General features: G+C 44.0%; 1 protein-coding gene across 6 annotated transcripts in view; it reads left to right on the top strand.

The window, feature by feature from the left end:
• Positions 1-1,132: 1,132 nt before the first annotated feature.
• The window catches only part of PRR5 (proline rich 5), a 148,678-nt gene continuing 132,228 nt past the window's right edge, over positions 1,133-17,582 (top strand). For 3 of the 6 annotated variants that reach the window (XM_089680785.1, XM_089680783.1, XM_089680787.1), the window contains exons 1-2: positions 1,133-1,385; positions 10,103-10,165. The gene's annotated coding sequence lies outside the window, so the exon portion shown is untranslated. The remainder of the gene's footprint in view (positions 1,386-10,102; positions 10,166-17,582) is intronic. The other 3 variants (XM_089680788.1, XM_089680784.1, XM_089680789.1) reach the window with 1 other exon arrangement.

Below are 17,582 nucleotides of genomic sequence, written 5' to 3'. Positions count from 1 at the left end.
ACATAGGAAAACATTAGGGAGAGTTCAGGGGCTGCTGAAAGAAACGCTGAACAGCTCCTGAACAGGGGCGGACTGACCATTTGGAAACTTGGGCACTGCCTGAGGGTCCGGGGTCAGTAGGGGGCCCCATGAGATGCCCCTGGTACCATTTTTAATAGGCTTTTTTGAGTTTGGGCAAGGACACAGGGGCCCCATGATCCCCTATTGCCCAGGGGCCCTATGAGTTGTCAGTCCGCCCCTGCTCCTAAATGTCAGTTTAGCAGCTGCAGTGTACATGAGCCCTAATAGTTCACATCAGTGCATGCAGTTCCAGTGCGTTCCGGGTGCAGAAAAAAAAGTAGAACAGGCTGCATTTTTTCTGTACAGAACTGTACTGGAACGGTAAAACGCATCAAAAACGCATTGGAACGCACATGTCCCTATATAAATTAAGGAAAAGAGCGAGGAAAAAATTAACTGTAATGCATAAAAATGCACCAGAACGTTCCGAATACGTGCCTGCAAAAACGCATCAGGAATGCATCTGGACTGTGTTTCTATAGTGTGAACTGGCCCTTAAAAAAAGTTCCTGACCCTTTCCAGAAAACGCACAGTGAAAATGCAGAACTGTGAACATGTCCCATAGGAAATCATGTTAAATGGACTGCAAAACGCAAAGCGCTGCGGAAAACGCGTAGGTGTGAAACTAGGGTTAAATCGTGCAGATTGAAACATTTTCACTAGTACAACAAGTAAACATGCGTGTTCCTGTTGCATGTAACCTATGCGTCAGAAATTGGAAAATCCCTGTTTGCGACATTTCACGTACGATTGAAACGATTGTATATACAGGTATTTTGGCCAACAAGCGAATTATCGGTAGGTAGTGCTCCTTATAAAAGACGCGCTTTGCAATATAATAATTAGTTGCAATTTTCTGGTGACAATGTCGCAGATGATTTGCGCGTGGCTCTGCGCCGCGGTTGCTGGAAGGATTGCGCGGTTGTTCCAGCCGGTATGCAGAGCCCATCTTGCTCCCAGCAGCTTGTGTACACTGAGTGGTACTGTACATATATCACAGAGAGGGAGGAGAGACAGCCAGCGACTGGGGAGGGAGGGAGAGGAGGGGAGTCACCCACAGCAATCAGAGGAGGATGGCAACACAGCAGCCAGAGATCAAGGCATAGACGGCGTACTAGCCAGGCCAGGCGTGAGTGTGTGACTGTCCTGTCTGGAGGGGGATTGCAGCCAGCTGACTGGAGAGGAGGGTGGGGGGGCTCTCCGTCATCCTTATCCCTCTCTTCTTTCCCCTGTTGCTCCCCCCTATCTCCAATCTGATCTCTGGGATCTCCTAGACTGCGATCCGCCGCATGCCTGTCAACGCAAGAACCTGCCAACTGCTCCAGGTGAGTCTCACCCTAACTAAAAAAAAAATGCCATCACAGTCTTGCAACAAAAACTACCTGTCATACCCGTGCGACCCCCCCAATGCATTCCGAACCGCTGTCGCTGCAACGCTGCTCGCTCTCCTTCCAGCGCCTAAGAGGTTAATTGCGCTGTGTTCCCCGCACCCCGACGGCTGGGTGCCTTCCAGATACATAAACGTATATATTTATACACTCAGGGGTTTTCCCAAGCCCCCTGCCTGCCAGCGACGCCGGTGTATTTAGAACAATTTTCTACTACCATCGCTGACATTGGTCTGGAAAGGCTATAAAAAGGACACGATCTTTCCGTAAAGCGGCATGCGTTCCGAAAAATAAAAAGGGATTTGCGTCTTCTGACAGCATTGCGCACAGTTCTAAGTACCGCCTGGCGCAGACGAATGCAGTTTACATAAATAAGATAATAAAATAAGAGGGGGGTTTGGGTTGTGCATGCTGTCAGGTCTGCGGCTCCTAAATGGATACGGATCGCTTTCACAGATCACTGCTGATTGGCTAAAGAGTGAAAAAAAAATCCATATTAGCACAGATGTACGGCCCTATGTTTTTAATTGGAGACATATTGTTGTCATTTGAGCCGGTCCCCTTGGGAGTTTTGTGCATGAAGCGATGCAAAGAAGAGAATCTAGACCTGGGAAGACTGGATTTGGGGGTCTGATGGTCTCGTTAACTCCTCTGGCACAGAAGTGCTGCACAGGGTTTTTAAAAATGGTTGTTGGGTTAAAGTTTTAGGTAACGGATGATAAGATATTATACACTTTGTGCTTCAAAGATGTTCTGCAGCAGTTGTCGGTTGTTCCAGCTTACTCCTGGGATGGGTGGGTCAGACTTTTGATCTTACTTCCCCCCTTCCTCCCCGTTGACACCTTTTTTGGCAAAGTTAAAAGGGGCATATGTGAACTCCCCCTTGGCACCTTTTTGGGTAAAGTTAAAAGGGGCATTTGTGAACTCCCTGATGATTAGATGTCAAAGATGTTCTGCAGCAGTTGTCGGTTGTTCCAGCTTACTCCTGGGATGGGTGGGTCAGACTTTTGATCTTACTCCCCCCCCCTTCCTCCCCTTGGCACTTTATTGGGCAAAGTTAAAAGGGGCATTTGTGAACTCCCTGATTATTATATGGCAGAGATGTTCTGCAGCAGTTGTTGGTTGTTCCAGCTTACTCCTGGGATGGGTGGGTCAGACTTTTGATCTTACTTCCCCCCGTCCTCCCCCTTGACACCTTTTTGGGCAAAATTAAAAGGGACATTTGTTAACTCCCCCTTGGCACCTTTTTGAGCAAAGTTAAAAGGGGCATTTGTGAACTCCCTGATGATTAGATGTAAAAGATGTTCTGCAGCAGTTGTCGGTTGTTCCAGCTTACTCCTGGGATGGGTGGGTCAGACTTTTGATCTTACTCCCCCCCCCCCTCCTCCCCCTTGGCACTTTATTGGGCAAAGTTAAAAGGGGCATTTGTGAACTCCCTGATAATTAGATGGCAGAGATGTTCTGCAGCAGTTGTTGGTTGTTCCAGCTTACTCCTGGGATGGGTGGGTCAGACTTTTGATCTTACTTCCCCCCTTCCTCCCCCTTGATACCTTTTTGGGCAAAATTAAAAGGGGCATTTGTGAACTCCCTGATGATTAAATGTAAAAGATGTTCTGCAGCAGTTGTCAGTTGTTCCAGCTTACTCCTGGGATGGGTGGGTCAGACTTTTGATCTTACTCCCCCCCCCTTCCTCCCCCTTGGCACCTTATTGGGCAAAGTCAAAAGGGGCATTTGTGAACTCCCTGAATATTAGATTTCAAAGATATTCTGCAGTAGCTGTGGAGTGTCCCAGCTTTTTCTTGGGCTGGGTGAGTTACATTTTTTTATCTTACACCCCCCCCCCCCCCAACACACACACACACCCTTGGCACCGTTTTGGGCAGAATTAAAGGGGTATTTTTGAAGCCTGTGAGTGTGAACAGACTTCAAAAATATTCTGCAGCAATTTCTGACTTTTCTTTGATTTGGAGGGTTTAATTTCCAATTTTAATAGTTCTTTAGCACCTTTTTGGGTGGGATTTTGCGATTTCCAGGTTCTCAAGCTGTTTTGCAGCAGCAAGAACATTTTTTGGACTCTTGCTTTGGCAGCGGCCTGCTTTCACTTTAATACCTCTTTGCTTTGGTTGAATTTGAATTCTGTGATTTTATAAAGCTTCTCTATGTTTTTATATTTGTAGTTTAAAAAGTCTGGCCACACAATGTGATCATACAATGCACTAAGCTTAGACAGAATTGGACTGAATCGAAATGTCGGTTTTAGTAGTAGGTTCAATGCAAACTTTAAACTATGGATGAGGTTGGGAATCTTTTACTGTTGTCATGCTGTATTTGAGATGCCAGAAACTATCTGTAATTTTCTAATTAAGGCGTTATAATTGTGATTAAAGCTTTTTTTGGGGGCCCACCATACACAAAATTGTACCTGAGGATCTTTAAGACCCCGGTCGAACTGGTTGCGACTCGGTATGCGATTTGCATGCCATGCGACTTGCAAATTGCATGCCAAGTCGCACCCTATTATCCGCAATTACAGCGTTTATATCGATGCGGTTCTGACTTGGTCGGAGCCGCACCGATTTCTAAAGTAGCACATGCACTACTTTTGGTGCGATTTGCATAGACATCTGTGTCAGATGTCTCGCTAATCACACCAGAAATCAGCATATCCCCCGACTTTGAAATAGTGCGAGTTCACTGTAAATCACACGATTTCAAAGTCAGGCTTGATGTGACCGGGGTGTAAAGTGATATTAAAGGCAGATTTTTTTTGTTGTTTAAAAATAACAATCATATTATACTTACCTGCTCTGTGTAATGGTTTTGCACAGAGCAGGCCAGATCCTCCTCTTCTCGGGTCTCCCGCTGGAGCTCCTGGCCCCTCCCTCCTGCCTAGTGCCTCCACAGCAAGCAGCTTGCTATGGGGGCACTGGAGCAGGCTCGTTCCCAAGTGTCCATTCACACATGGAATGCGGCTCGACCCTGCCCCCACGCTCTTGATGTCATTGGCTCACTGGCTATGATTGAGCAGGTCTCTTGCATGCACATGTGTTGAATAGGAACACACTGACAGTGGGGGAGAGCAAAAAAAAAGAGATATCATTGGACTACAACTGCTCTTTCACTGTCCAATCAAAAAAAAAGTCAGGTCACCAGTCAGGCTGTACAAACCTTAAGACTGGATGGACAGAAGTACAGGTCTTTAGATAGGTGAATCAACTTCCATGTATGTATTTGAATACTGTTTACCTGGCTTTACCTCTGGGTGTGCCTAATGATTGGTCAATCTTCCTTTATAGTCCAACATAGCAGAAAATGATGGCATGTTCACTGTAAATAATATAACAAGGGACAATACTTTCTGCCTACTTAACACTGTTTTGGTAACAAATGCATTCACCCGAAGTTAACCTGAGACCTTTGATCACCAGTTCTGCTGAGTACTAGTAGTGAACAGAAATCCACAGACTTATGAAGTTAATGAAAACTTTTTGGCATTCCAAATGTCAAACTAAAGCAAACGTAACAGATTTATTTTTTTTATGGTAGATGTATCCATGTTTAGAAAGGTATTTATTACCACTCACAATGCCTTCCTCTGTTTTTCTCTCCTGAAGAATGGAGCCATTTTTGTTCAGGCATCATCCAGAGTCTGTATCTACTTCCTGGACTGAGATGCTAGCTTAGAGAAGGACAAAGACATGTAAATCCTTGTGCTTGTGCAGTTCTTGGCTGTGTTCACAAATATCTGACACAGATCAGCCCCTGTTGTAGCCTCTCTCCTTGTGACTATAAAGTTACAGTGTTGCAGGCTGATCACTCGGGGAAGAGGAGACTGAGGAAATGCTTCCTCCTGCCTGCAACAGAACGATGTTGTTATCTCAGCTTAGTTGAGAAAAGTGGAAAGATAGTGCTGAATCTGCAGGTTTATTATACTGGTATTGTTATCTTAAGGTATTATTGTTGGTGTAAATGATCTGATTCCTGGGCAGGCGGCTTCTACACCCCAGAGGATCTCCACAGTCTCCTTGTCTTGTAGTGGGATGTAAAAAAGAGTTGAAATTGAAGCGCCACACCACTGCTAGACGGTCTAGATACAATTTTATTCCATTAAAGGCCAGGGGTACAATTCAAAAAATAGTCAATGCGTTTAGGGGATCTAAGTGTCCCCTTAATCAGGGCTTTACTGGCAACAAAGTGAACAAACCAGAAGTGATGTTTAGGCTGCCAAATAAGCTGCTAATTAGGCCTGTGCTTTTGATTCACACTGGAAAAAATACCATTGTAGGTCCAATTCACTTCTGTTTTTTTTCACTTTGTTGCCAGTCAAGCCCTGATGAAGGGGGCACTTAGACCCCCCCCCCAAACCTTTTGAACTGTGCCCCTGAACTTTAATGGAATAAAGTTGTATCTGGACCTCTTAGCAGTGATGTGGCACATTTGAAAAAATCAAATTTAGTCATAATTTTAGACCAAAATGTATTCTGCTACATGTCGTGTAAATTAATTGGTTTATGTGAAAGTTATAGCATCTACAAATGGCGGTATATATACTGGAATTTTTATTTATTTATTTATACTAGTAATGGCAGTGATCAGCGACTTATAGTGGGACTGCGGCGGGCATTCTGACACTGAGGAGGAACTGATTAACTCTAACTGACATCCCCAGTGACACTAATACAGTGATCAGTGCTAATAAAAAGCACCGACACTGTACTAATCGCACTGGGCATTAAGGGGTTAACATGGGGGATGATCAAAGGGTTAACTGTGTGCTGTGTGTTGTACTTTACTGCGTAAGCACTCTGCTTTCTATTGCTCTGCTGTGCAGGAGCTGACAGGGGAGAGATCTGTATTGTATAGGGGAGGAGGTCTGTTAGTAAACAAAGCAGCCCTCCTCCCGGTCGGAGATCCTCGGTAATCATCGGCCGGGACCCGGCGATTGACAACCACGGCAGTGAATGGTGGTGCGGGTAGGGCACACGCGGCTCGCTCGCGCCGCCTACCTGGAAATGCAAAATCACGTATGTATACGTGATTTTGAGCACCCCTGCCACCCTGTTGCACTATTTCTGCTATAGGGTGTTGGGGGAGTGGTTAATATGGCTTTGGCCCTTTTTCCGCCTATATCAGCCTCCACTCTTCTGGGAAAGATTCCCACAAGATTTTGGAGTGTGTCTGTGAGAATCTGTGCCCATTTGTGAGGTACTTACGCTGGATGAGAAGACCTGGCTCACAATTCATGCCAAAGCTTTTCAATAAGGTTGAGGTCATTGCTCTGTGCAGGACACCTGAGTTCCTCCATACTAAACTCATCAAGCTATGTCTTTATGGGTCTGGCTTTGTACGCAGGGGCACAGATAGAAAAGGGGCTTCTCAAAACCATTCCCACAATGTTGGAAGTGTACAATTGTCTAAAATGGCTTTGTATTTTGTATCGTTCCCTTCACTAGAACCCTTCACTGGAAACACCTGAATTCATAAAATTGGAAGGGTGTCCACCTACTTTTTACTACATAGGTAGGTGTGATGGTCAGGTATTTTATCCACAGTATAAGACCTTGTTTAGGGATTGTTCACACTTGACTTCTTCCCAAAGTAGTACTATAGTATTTGACAGGCGTTAGGCGTTTTACAAGCATTAAAAACACTCCCCAAATGCCCTATGAGCGGTTTTGAGGTGTTTTATAGGCATTTTACAAGCGTCAAAAGCGCACCACAAATGCCTATAATGAACTTAATGGTATTAATGCCCCGCAAACGCCTGCCAGACCTATGAGGAGCATCAGCATAAACTTGAATGGGAGACGTTGAAAGGCTTCGACTCCTCCTGACTTGACATGAGGTGTCAATTTTGACGCTTCAGTGTGAACAACACTGTGTGCTGCCATGTGTATAATTTTCATAGGCGTTTGAGGAGCATTAAAACCTTCCCTCAAATGCCTGCTTTCAACACTAGTTGCGGTTGGGGGAATGCGGTAAAAACACAGCCATAAGATCCCCCCTGTTGCACTGGGCCAGCAGTACCTTCTGCTGAACATGGCTCATTCACCTGAATGGGGCAGTACTGCAACCCATTCATGGTTGTGGCATGATGGTGTTTAGGGGTAAAACAGGCAGTGAGCAGGTGACATAATGCCTCTTCAATACCAATAAAATGCCCTCTAAAAAGCAATTCACTGATGATACATCTTCAAAGGGCATCATGTGTCTAAACAAGCCCTAAGAGCAGTGGTCTCCAAACTGCAGCCCGGGAGCCAGATGTGACCCTTTTATCTGACCCTTGAGGCACTATTTCTTTCCACCGATACCAACACTGGGGCATAATTCCCCTTACTGACACCATTAAAGGGGCAGAAAAACTCCCAATAACAGGTCACAATTTCTCCCAATGATGAGGCACAATTCCTCCCAATGACACCCAACAATGGGGCCCAATGACAGTAATGATGGTGCGCTATTCCTCCCAGTGATACCAAAGAAGTCAGGACTCTGCGGAAGTCAGGACTCTTTCTACTTCCAAGGGTCCGGCCAACCTTAGGTCTGAAGGACAGTAAACTGCAGTTTGGAGACCCCTGCCTAAAAGTCTCAAATAAATGTTGCACAGCAACTGGCTTCATAAGTGGGGTAACGGGAGGGGTCTCTGCCAGAGCAAATGGAAATACAGTGAAGGAAATAAGTATTTGATCCCCTGCTGATTTTGAATGTTTGCCCACTCACAAAGAAATGATCAGTTTAGAAATCGATGGTAGGTGTATTGTAACACGGAGAGACAGAATAGCAACAAAAAATTCCAAAGAAATGCATGTCTAACAAATTATGCACTGATTTGCATGTTCATGAGGGAAATAACTATATGATCCCCTTCACAAAACATGACTTAGTACTTGGTGGCAAATCCCTTGTCGGCAATCAGAGGTCAGACGTTTCCTGTAGTTGGCCACCAGGTTTGCACACATCTCAGGAGGGATTTTGGCCCACTCCTCTTGGCAGATCCTCTTTAAGTCATTAAGGTTTGGTGGCTGACGTTTGGCAACTCGAACTTTCAGCTCCTTCCAAAGATTTTTAATCGGATTAAGGTCTGGAGACTGGCTAGGCCACTCCAGGACCATAATGTGCTTCTTCTTGAGCCACTCCTTTGTTGCCTTGGCCCTGTGTTTTGGGTCATTGTCATGCTGGAACACCCATCCACGATGCATTTTCAATGCCCTGGCTGAGGGAAAAAGGTTCTCAACCAAGATTTGATGGTACATTGCCCCGTCCATCGTCCCTTTGACAGTGCAGTTGTCCTGTCCCCTTAGCAGGAAAACACCCCCAAAGCAGAATGTTTCCACCACCATGTTTGACAGTTGGGATGGTGTTCTTGGGGTCATAGGCAGCATTCCTCCTCCAAACACAGTGATTTGAGTTGATGCCAAAGAGCTCGATTTTTGGTCTCATCTGACCATAACACTTTCAATCAGTCCTCCTCTGCATCATTCAGATGTTCAGTGGCAAACTTCAGATGGGCCTGGACATGTGCTTTCTTGAGCAGAGGGACCTTGCGGGCACTGCAGGATTTCAATTGTTTTCTTGGAGACTGTGGTCCCAGCTGCCTGGAGATCATTAACAAGATCCTCACGTGTAGTTCTGGGATGATTTCTCACTGTTCTCATGATCATTGACACTCCACGAGGTGAGATCTTGCATGGTGCACCAGACCTAGGGAGACTGACAGTTGTTTTGTGTTTCTTCCATTTGCGAATGATTGCACCAACTGTTGTCACCTTCTCAGTAAGCTGCTTGGCGATAGTTTTGTAGCTCAGTCCAGCCTTGTGTAGGTCTACAATCTTGTCCCTGACATCCTTGGACAGCTCTTTGGTCTTTGTCATGGTGGAGAGTTTGGAATCTGATTGTTTGATTGCTCCTGTGGACAGGTGTCTTTTATACAGGTAACAAAATGAGATTAGCAGCACTCCCTTTAAGAGACTGCTTCATACAGCTTGTTACCTGTATGAAAGACACCTGGTATCCAGAAATACTGCTGAATTTTAGGGGATCAAATACTTATTTCCCTCATGAACATGAAATCAGTGCATAATTTGTTAGACTTGCATTTCTTTTGATATTTTTTGTTGCTATTCTGTCTCTCAGTGTTACAATACACCTACCATTCGATTTTTAGACTGATCAGTTCTTTGTGAGTGGGCAAACATTCAAAATCAGCAGAGGATCAAATACTTATTTCCTTCACTGTATGTGCAATGGCTTGAGAAAGTTACGTTTGTGCATTTCTGGAGCACTCTGAAAATTCTTTATCCTGGGGACAGTCAGATCCTGCCTGTATGTCACAAGAAATGTAAAAAAAATCCTGGTTCTTTTCAGGTTTTGCAACATTCTGAAAAAGGGCAGGAAGTCTTCTTCAAGGACACCTGTAGAGAAAAAGACAGTATGTAGGTTGCCATTGCTGATGTGCTTCTGAGAATGCTAGTTGCCTGGCATGTCCCCTGCTAAGCACTGTGGTTCCTTTTCCTGGCCAATACATATCTAGTAGTAACACTGCGACTGGCAGGAGGAACTACAGCATGCAGCAGGGGATGAGCTATGCAACACATTCAGTTGTGTCAGCAGAGAATTCACTCGCCGTTCATAAGTATTGTGTGTTTTTTTTACAGGATGCTTCTGCCTGAAATATTTATCCCAGGTACAGGCTCACTTTACAACACCTTTATCACAAGGTAAGAATCTTCACATGGCTGAGATAGAATCAGTAAAGTTGATGATTGCTCGAGAATGCAAATACAGATAAAGTGAGAAGACATGTCTTGCGCAAATATGGGCCTTTTTTTTTTTCGCCAAGACAGACCAATGTTTGGAAAATAGGGTAAAAATAATCTTTGTGGTTTTAAGCTGAACTCTGAGCGCAAAAACCTTCATTAAAATATGTTCCTCAAAAGCCACATAGGATATAATTACACTTTGTGTGCACAGAATGCCTTTACAAAGCCAGGTATTACCTTCTAAAAATATCAGTGACATCAACACTATGCTGTACAAAGCCTGTGCAGAGAGCAGGGCTGTGGGAGGGACCCAACAGGCTCCACCTCCTACAGGCTGTCTGCAGAAAACTACAGGAGGGGGCGGAGACAAGACCAGTCACCCTGCACAAGGAGAGGGAGCAGCAGTGGTTGGTCTTTATTACAGGAAGCTCCTGTTTTTACACTGGATGACTGCACACCAAGATTCAAGTTAGAATACACATGGCCCTTGTATTTAGATCTTTTACTGTCAACCTATATGTAAACTTGAGCAGCCACTGCATTGAATAAAATGGATCTATTTAAAAACCTGTAATTCGAAGTTTAGATACAGTGTTGTCAGGAAGAATCACCCTCTATATTTGTCCTGGTGTCCTATGTCAGCAGGAGAACTAGAGACATAAAATCCAAAATTTTACATCTGTTCCGGAAACAAAAGGTGAAAGGAAATCTTCCTATGGAGACAACTGTTTTGGTGACAACTGTTGAAGAGGGGCCTTCCTCACTTTGGAGATATTTCCTCTCACTTCCTGTTGCTTCTTTGGGGTAAGAAGTAAAGCTGGACACAGACAGAGTTTTGCCATTACCTCCTCTATCTAAATATGAAAAATGAGATGTTGGTTATAAATACATTAAAACACACTCCTGTTTCAGACACACATATACTATATTACCAAAAGTATTGGGATGCCTGCCTTTACATGCACATGAACTTTAATGGCATCCCAGTCTTAGTCTGTAAGGTTCAATATTGAGTTGGCCCACCCTTTGCAGCTATAACAGCTTCAACTCTTCTGAGAAGGCTGTCCACATGGTACAGGAGTGTGTCTATGGGAATGTTTGACCGTTCTTCCAGAAGTGCATTCGTGAGGTTAGGCACTGATGTTGGACGAGAAGGCCTGGCTCGCATTCTCCGCTCTAATTCATCCCAAATGTGTTCTATCGGGTTGAGGTCAGGACTCTGTGCAGGCCAGTCAGGTTCCTCCACCCCAAACTCGCTCATCCATGTCTTTATGGACCTTGCTTTGTGCACTGGTGCGCAGTCATGTTGGAATAGGAAGGGGCCATCCCCAAACTGTTCCTACAAAGTTGGGAGCATGAAATTGTCCAAAATGTCTTGGTATGCTAATGCCTTAAGAGTTCCCTTTACTGGAACTAGGGGGCCAAGCCCAACCCCTGAAAAACAACCCTACACTATAATTCTCCCTCCACCAAACTTTACACTTGGCACAATGCAGTCAGGCAAGTCTCCTGGCACCCACCAAACCCAGACATGTTCATTGGATTGCCAGACAGAGAAGCGTGATTCGTCACTCCAGAGGACACATCTCCACAGCTGTAGAGTCCAGTGGTGGCGTGCTTTACACCACTTCATTCAACGCTTTGCATTTCACTTGGTGATGTAAGGCTTGAATGCAGCTGCTCAGCCATGGAAACCCATTCAATGAAGCTCTCTACACACTGTTGTGCTAATCTGAAGGCCAAATGAAGTTTGGAGGTCTTTAGTTATTGACTCTGCAGACAGTTGGTGACTTCTGCGCACTGTGCACTTCTGCATGCGCTGACCCCACTCATGTCATTTTACGTGACCTACCACTTTGTGGCTGAGTTGCTGTTGTTCCCAGTTGCTTCCACTTTGTTATAATACCACTAACAGTTGACCATGCAATATTTAGTAGCAAGGAAAAGTCACGGATGGACTTATTGCACAGGGGGCCTAGTGACGTCATCCCGCCTACCAGGAAGTGTGGATTAAAATGCTGGAAAAGGTGATGTGGGAGCGTGAGCCTTAAGGGGACACTGTACCTCTGTATTCTGCACACACAGGATATATGAAGATTTTATAAAGCTCAGCACATAGTTGGAGCTCTCGGAAAGGGAATGTATTGTTGAACTTTTTATTGGTCAACAGAGGATTACGTTTCATTTTTTTGCTCCCTTCATTGTATTCATTGTATCCTATGATATATTTTTTTTTAAGTTTCACAGTATATGTCAACATAACATTGTATTTAGATCTCTTTGTTTTAGACATTTGATAACATAACCCTAGGTTAAGCGTTTTCCACAGCGTTTTGCAGAAACACTCTACAGTCCATTTAACATGATTTCCTATGGGACACATTCACATCTTCGTGTTTTCACCCTGTGCGTTTTTTGGAAATAATCAGGGACTTTTATAAATGCAAACATTTGCGTTTTTGGTTCTATACACTTCAAAGGAAATGCTGCAGAAAAGCATGTAGTGCGTTTTTGCCATGTTTTTGCTGTGTTTTGCATTTTAAAATTGCCTAGCAACAAGAAAAAGAAAAAAAAAGCAAAACGCGTCAAAAGCGCATGTGCAAAAATGCAAAATGCACTGCAGAAACGGATCAAATGCAAACTGCATAGGTGTGAACCTGGCGTTTGTATTAAAGCGGAATTTCACTTATCCTGTCAAAAAATGAAAGTCAGCAGCTACAAAAACTGTAGCTACTGACTTTTAAAAAGCAGCCACTTACCTGTCCCTCGGTCCTGCGGTGTGTCCCCCCGCAGCCTGTTTCACTGGCTGTCCTGTATTTCAGAAGGCTGGCATCTTCAGTATGGGCACCCGGCTGTGCGGCTTCACAGCCAGGTATCCACTGCGCATGCGCGAGTAGCGCTGCACTTCATAAATGGTCCTATAGACTTCTGGGACCTGTCACGTGTCCTAAAAGACTACAGGGAGGGAGGGAGGACACCTTCTGCTTCCGATCGCCTATGCAGTGGACTGGAAATGGGAGTGGGTACCTGTCAAATTCGGGTACCAGCTCCCCCCCACCCCCCAAAGGTGCCAATCCTTAATGGGGAGCGGGGGAGCAGTCCTTAAAGCGGAACTTCCCCTTTTGGGTGGAGCTCCACTTTAAGAACATTAATGCATGAGTTGTATTTTTGCATTTTATGTTTAATAGTTGCACAACACTTTTTATTTTTGTGTACATCCACTTGTAGGTTGGCGTTTGAGGGTCAGTAAAAATGCGGAACAACTGCCTGTTTTTACTGTCCTCTGGCTGCCCATGTTAAAGGAGCCTTAAAGCTTGCCTGAACACCATCTCCTAAAGCTGCAAGTGTCTAAAATATTTTAGTATGGGCATCTTCATATTAATGAGCTCTGTTCCCAGCCCCTGTTCTCTTTGGTGTAAAAAGGGGTTTCCAGAACGTATAGCTCGCCCATGGCAAGCAGCAAAATGTGAAGCAGGAGGGGCCCCAAAGACATAAGACACATAAGAGAAAAAGATGGATAATTGGATATACCTGAAAAGATAAGAAACGCTCAGCATGCATTACAGGAGGAAAATCTTCTAAAGGTGAACTTGTGCTCTGAAGGCTTTGCTATGTGGGGGATACTTCATCTTCTGTAAGAATGATAATTGTTCCTACTCTCCCACGGCTGGCTGCGGGCTTTGGAACAAGTACAAATGACTGGCTTGTAGCAAGGGTCATTGGGACCCCGTGCAGCCAACTCATCCCTTTAATTACTGACATCTCTAAGGTATATGGGTTTCGTGGTAAAATAGATTCAGTCTATGCTTTATACTCCAGGCTTCGAAAAATTCAAATGTTTGAAGAACGTTAAGCTCATTTGTTCTATACGCCTTTTTTTTTTGCACATGAAAATGTGACACTGCTGCTCTCCGAGGCATTTAGCTGCCAATGCAAAGAGGGATCCAGTGAGTCAATGGGGTTGATTTACTAAAGGCAGATAGACTGTGCACTTAGGGAGGAGCCTACGTACTGACGTCACGTGACGCCGCATCCATATGATGGTCCGGCAGCCATCTTTGTAAGTGGATTACCCTGTTTTATTGCTCCATGTGGATGCTTTCATATACTTAATAAAAATACTGCACCATAAGCGCTTTCTTTCTCTGGGCTTTGTTTGTGAGCTGTTCCCTTCAAGGTGAGGCAAGTTTTATTGCTGAGGATTGAGCGATCTGTTGGGAGAATCTCCTGTCTCTGGTGCATGAGAGCTGTGCATTTCCTTTGCTTATACCTGGCGGTGGATAAGGCTCATGTACACGGGATGTTTGGAAAACACTTCTGAAAGATGGAAACTGACTGCTGGAAAACGTAGGTTAAAAAACGTCTGTTTAGCCGCGTTTGCATACCAGGTTTATGCGCGTTTATAAGTGTTTGCATTTAGAAGCGTTTTTTAAAAGATAACCTCAGGAGACCTTCCAAAATGTTAATAATTCATATTGTGTTGCGCTCCCAGTGAAAATATCTGTGATGTAAATAACTCTATTTACCCTTGGTAAACAAATATATAGTTCAGTGATTGTGCAAGAAATAAAAAATATATATTGCTAAAAAATCATATATATTTTCCACTAATATATGTGGAAATAGTATCCCCAGAAACAATAAGTGATAAAATAATGTGTACTATAACATATCTATAAATAAATCAATATGCATCATGATTAGTAAATATTCAAAAAAATATATAAATAACTTAAAACATATATATATATGATCTGCAAATTAATTAGTGATATAAATGTCCTTTAAATTCAGTGACTTTGTGCTTGATTAAATCTTGATTTGGTGACTTATTGTGAATCCGTGACTTTCTTTGAATCCTTAATTAGTGAAGATGTATGCTCACCTCCTTCTTAGCCTGCAATTAGGCTATACACACTTGTGGTTCACCTCCTATGGAACCTGCTTAGATGGAATTCCTCCTTTACAGATTGTGAAAACGTGGATATCCGTTATCCTCAATTAGCCCATATGCATTTTTCCATCTGATATTTGCCAATGTCTTGGCCTCTGGTGACTGGGAACTGCTTTCCATTCACATCTGCATAAAGTGCAACATTCTGTGCCCCGTTAGAGCAAGTCAGAGAGATCTCTACAATGAAAACCACTTCAGACGATATAACTGCATCAGAGGTAGTATAGTAGGACGGGACAATGGAAGGTTCTGTGCAAGTTTCACCTCTACAGGTCGCCGCAATCAGCAACAAAGCCGCCAACAAACCGAACACTCCTTCCAAAATGCCCAGAATGCACTGAAAAACAGTAAGAAATTAACAATTTCAGACATTTTGAGAGAAATAGAGCAGAAGCAGAGAGAGCAGTATGTGTTGAGATTAGCTGTTTTTTTTTATTTTGTGGTGTTTGGATGTGTTCCAGCTCATTTCTGTGCAGAAATTATTGCAGCAGTGTCTAACATATTTTCTTTCATGTGAAGTATGGTGTACCAGGTCCATTTGAGTCCCGGGAAAACGCTTTGCATGCATTTTTTCATGATGCAAAAAAGGCTCTGGACAGCATCTGGAAATGGAAGAGTTAAAAACATTTTCCAAGCGCTTATAAACGCAGTTAGCCGTGTTTACACATGTTTACACGCGTTTGGCATTTGAAACGCTGATAAAATCTACTCCTGAACCTAAGTCACCATTTATATGTTTATACTATAGCGCTGCACCATAGCGCTGCAATTTCTTTTATATGTCATTCATTATAGCGCTGAACTTTCTTTTACCACTAAATATTTTATACCTTAATGCATTCCTTGCAGTAAAATGTTTAGACATCAGTATCCCCCCCAACCCCCTTTTTACTTACCTGAGCCCGCATTCGAACCAGCGATGTGCCTGTCTGCAGCTCTTCTCTCCCCTCACTTCCTGGTCTCTAGGACCTTGCTGAGGCAACAGAAGCCATTGATTCCCGCTGCTGTCAATCAGAGGTAGTGACGAGGAAGTGGGGGGGCAGGGCCCAGTCCCGCTGTCTTTGTCAGTAGACGCAGACAGTGAGGCTTGGGAGCAAGCCTGCACGAGTGCCACCCTAGAAAGCAGCTTTCTATGGGGGCACTTGGTGGAGGGGAGGAACTAGGAACACCAGCGGGGCTCTAGAAAAGGAGGTTCAGGGCCACTCTGTGCAATTCAATTTCACAGAGCGGGTGAGTATAACCCTGTTTACAATTACAAAAACAAAAAACAAACATTTGTAATCACTGAAAAGCAGGACTTCACCCAAAAGGGGAAGTTCTGTTTTTCTGCCTATTTCTTCTGTCCTCCAACATCTTGGACACACATTTTTGTTTTTGGGGAGCAGTACCTGATTTTTGACAGATCGCCCAGGTGATCCAAACAGAAGTCCCCCCCTCTTTCCCCACAGCTTTATGGGACACGTCACCGGTCCCAGCAAGCTGCAGGACCATTCACAAAGCACAGCACGGCTCACACATGCACAGTGGGAGCCGGCTGTGGAGCCACTAGAGCTCACAGGCAACTTCCCATAGTAAAGATACTGAGGCCAGGGACCAGAAGACTGGTGAAGAAACCGGCCAGGGTAAGGACAGCTCTGTATCCCTGGACAGGTAAGTGTCTTTATATTAAAAGTCAGCAGCTACAGTATTTATAGGTGCTGACTTTTAAAGTGTTACTAAACCCAGGACCCTGCATTCACTATAATTGGTCTCCCACAATAAACACAACATGGAAATGCAATTATTGTAGTAAATATAAACTGCTGAATATCTTTTCTCATCAGCAGTATATAGTAGTCTTGTGACTTCTATCAGTGTCCAGCAGAGTACTGGTTAAAGCTTGTAGGAGGAGTTTTCATTCTCCTCTGTCATTTGTGGCTGCCCCTGACCCTCTGTCTGGACAGTGCAGATTGGCCCTGTGCTGATCACATGCACCCTCCCAAAGAAAAGAAAAACTTTCTAGCAATACACACCAAACTGAGCCTATTCGGAGTGCTTCCTAGAGCTCTGTGCAGGATCAAACAGCCTTTTTACACAATGTAGAGGATTAACAAAGATTTTCCATTGCACACGAAGGACCTCACCCTCTATGTTCTCTATCTATCAGAGAGGCATATGAAACATAGAATGTCCATTTTTCTTGGAGCCACTGAAGATCCTCTTTAAGGATTTGGGTAGATTAGCACATACAGTATGATTTAATAGGCATTCAGCTTCAATTTAAGATGCTTCTGATTTCCATCCAAGTTCCTTCACAAGGGCAAAAGGGGCTCTTATATGTATTTTATCTGTGTTTGAAGATATTGACCTGGAGTTCCAATTTAATATAAACAGTCTTACCCATGCATATTAATGATTTAAAACCTTACTTCAGTATTTCAT

The sequence above is a fragment of the Staurois parvus genome, unplaced genomic scaffold (genome assembly GCF_062004578.1).
Source record: "Staurois parvus isolate SC_StPar_1 unplaced genomic scaffold, SC_StPar_1.0 ptg000249l, whole genome shotgun sequence".
Classification (NCBI taxonomy): Eukaryota; Metazoa; Chordata; class Amphibia; order Anura; family Ranidae; genus Staurois; species Staurois parvus.
Note: the sequence above shows the minus strand (reverse complement) of the source record. Positions and strands in the feature narration are given on the sequence as shown.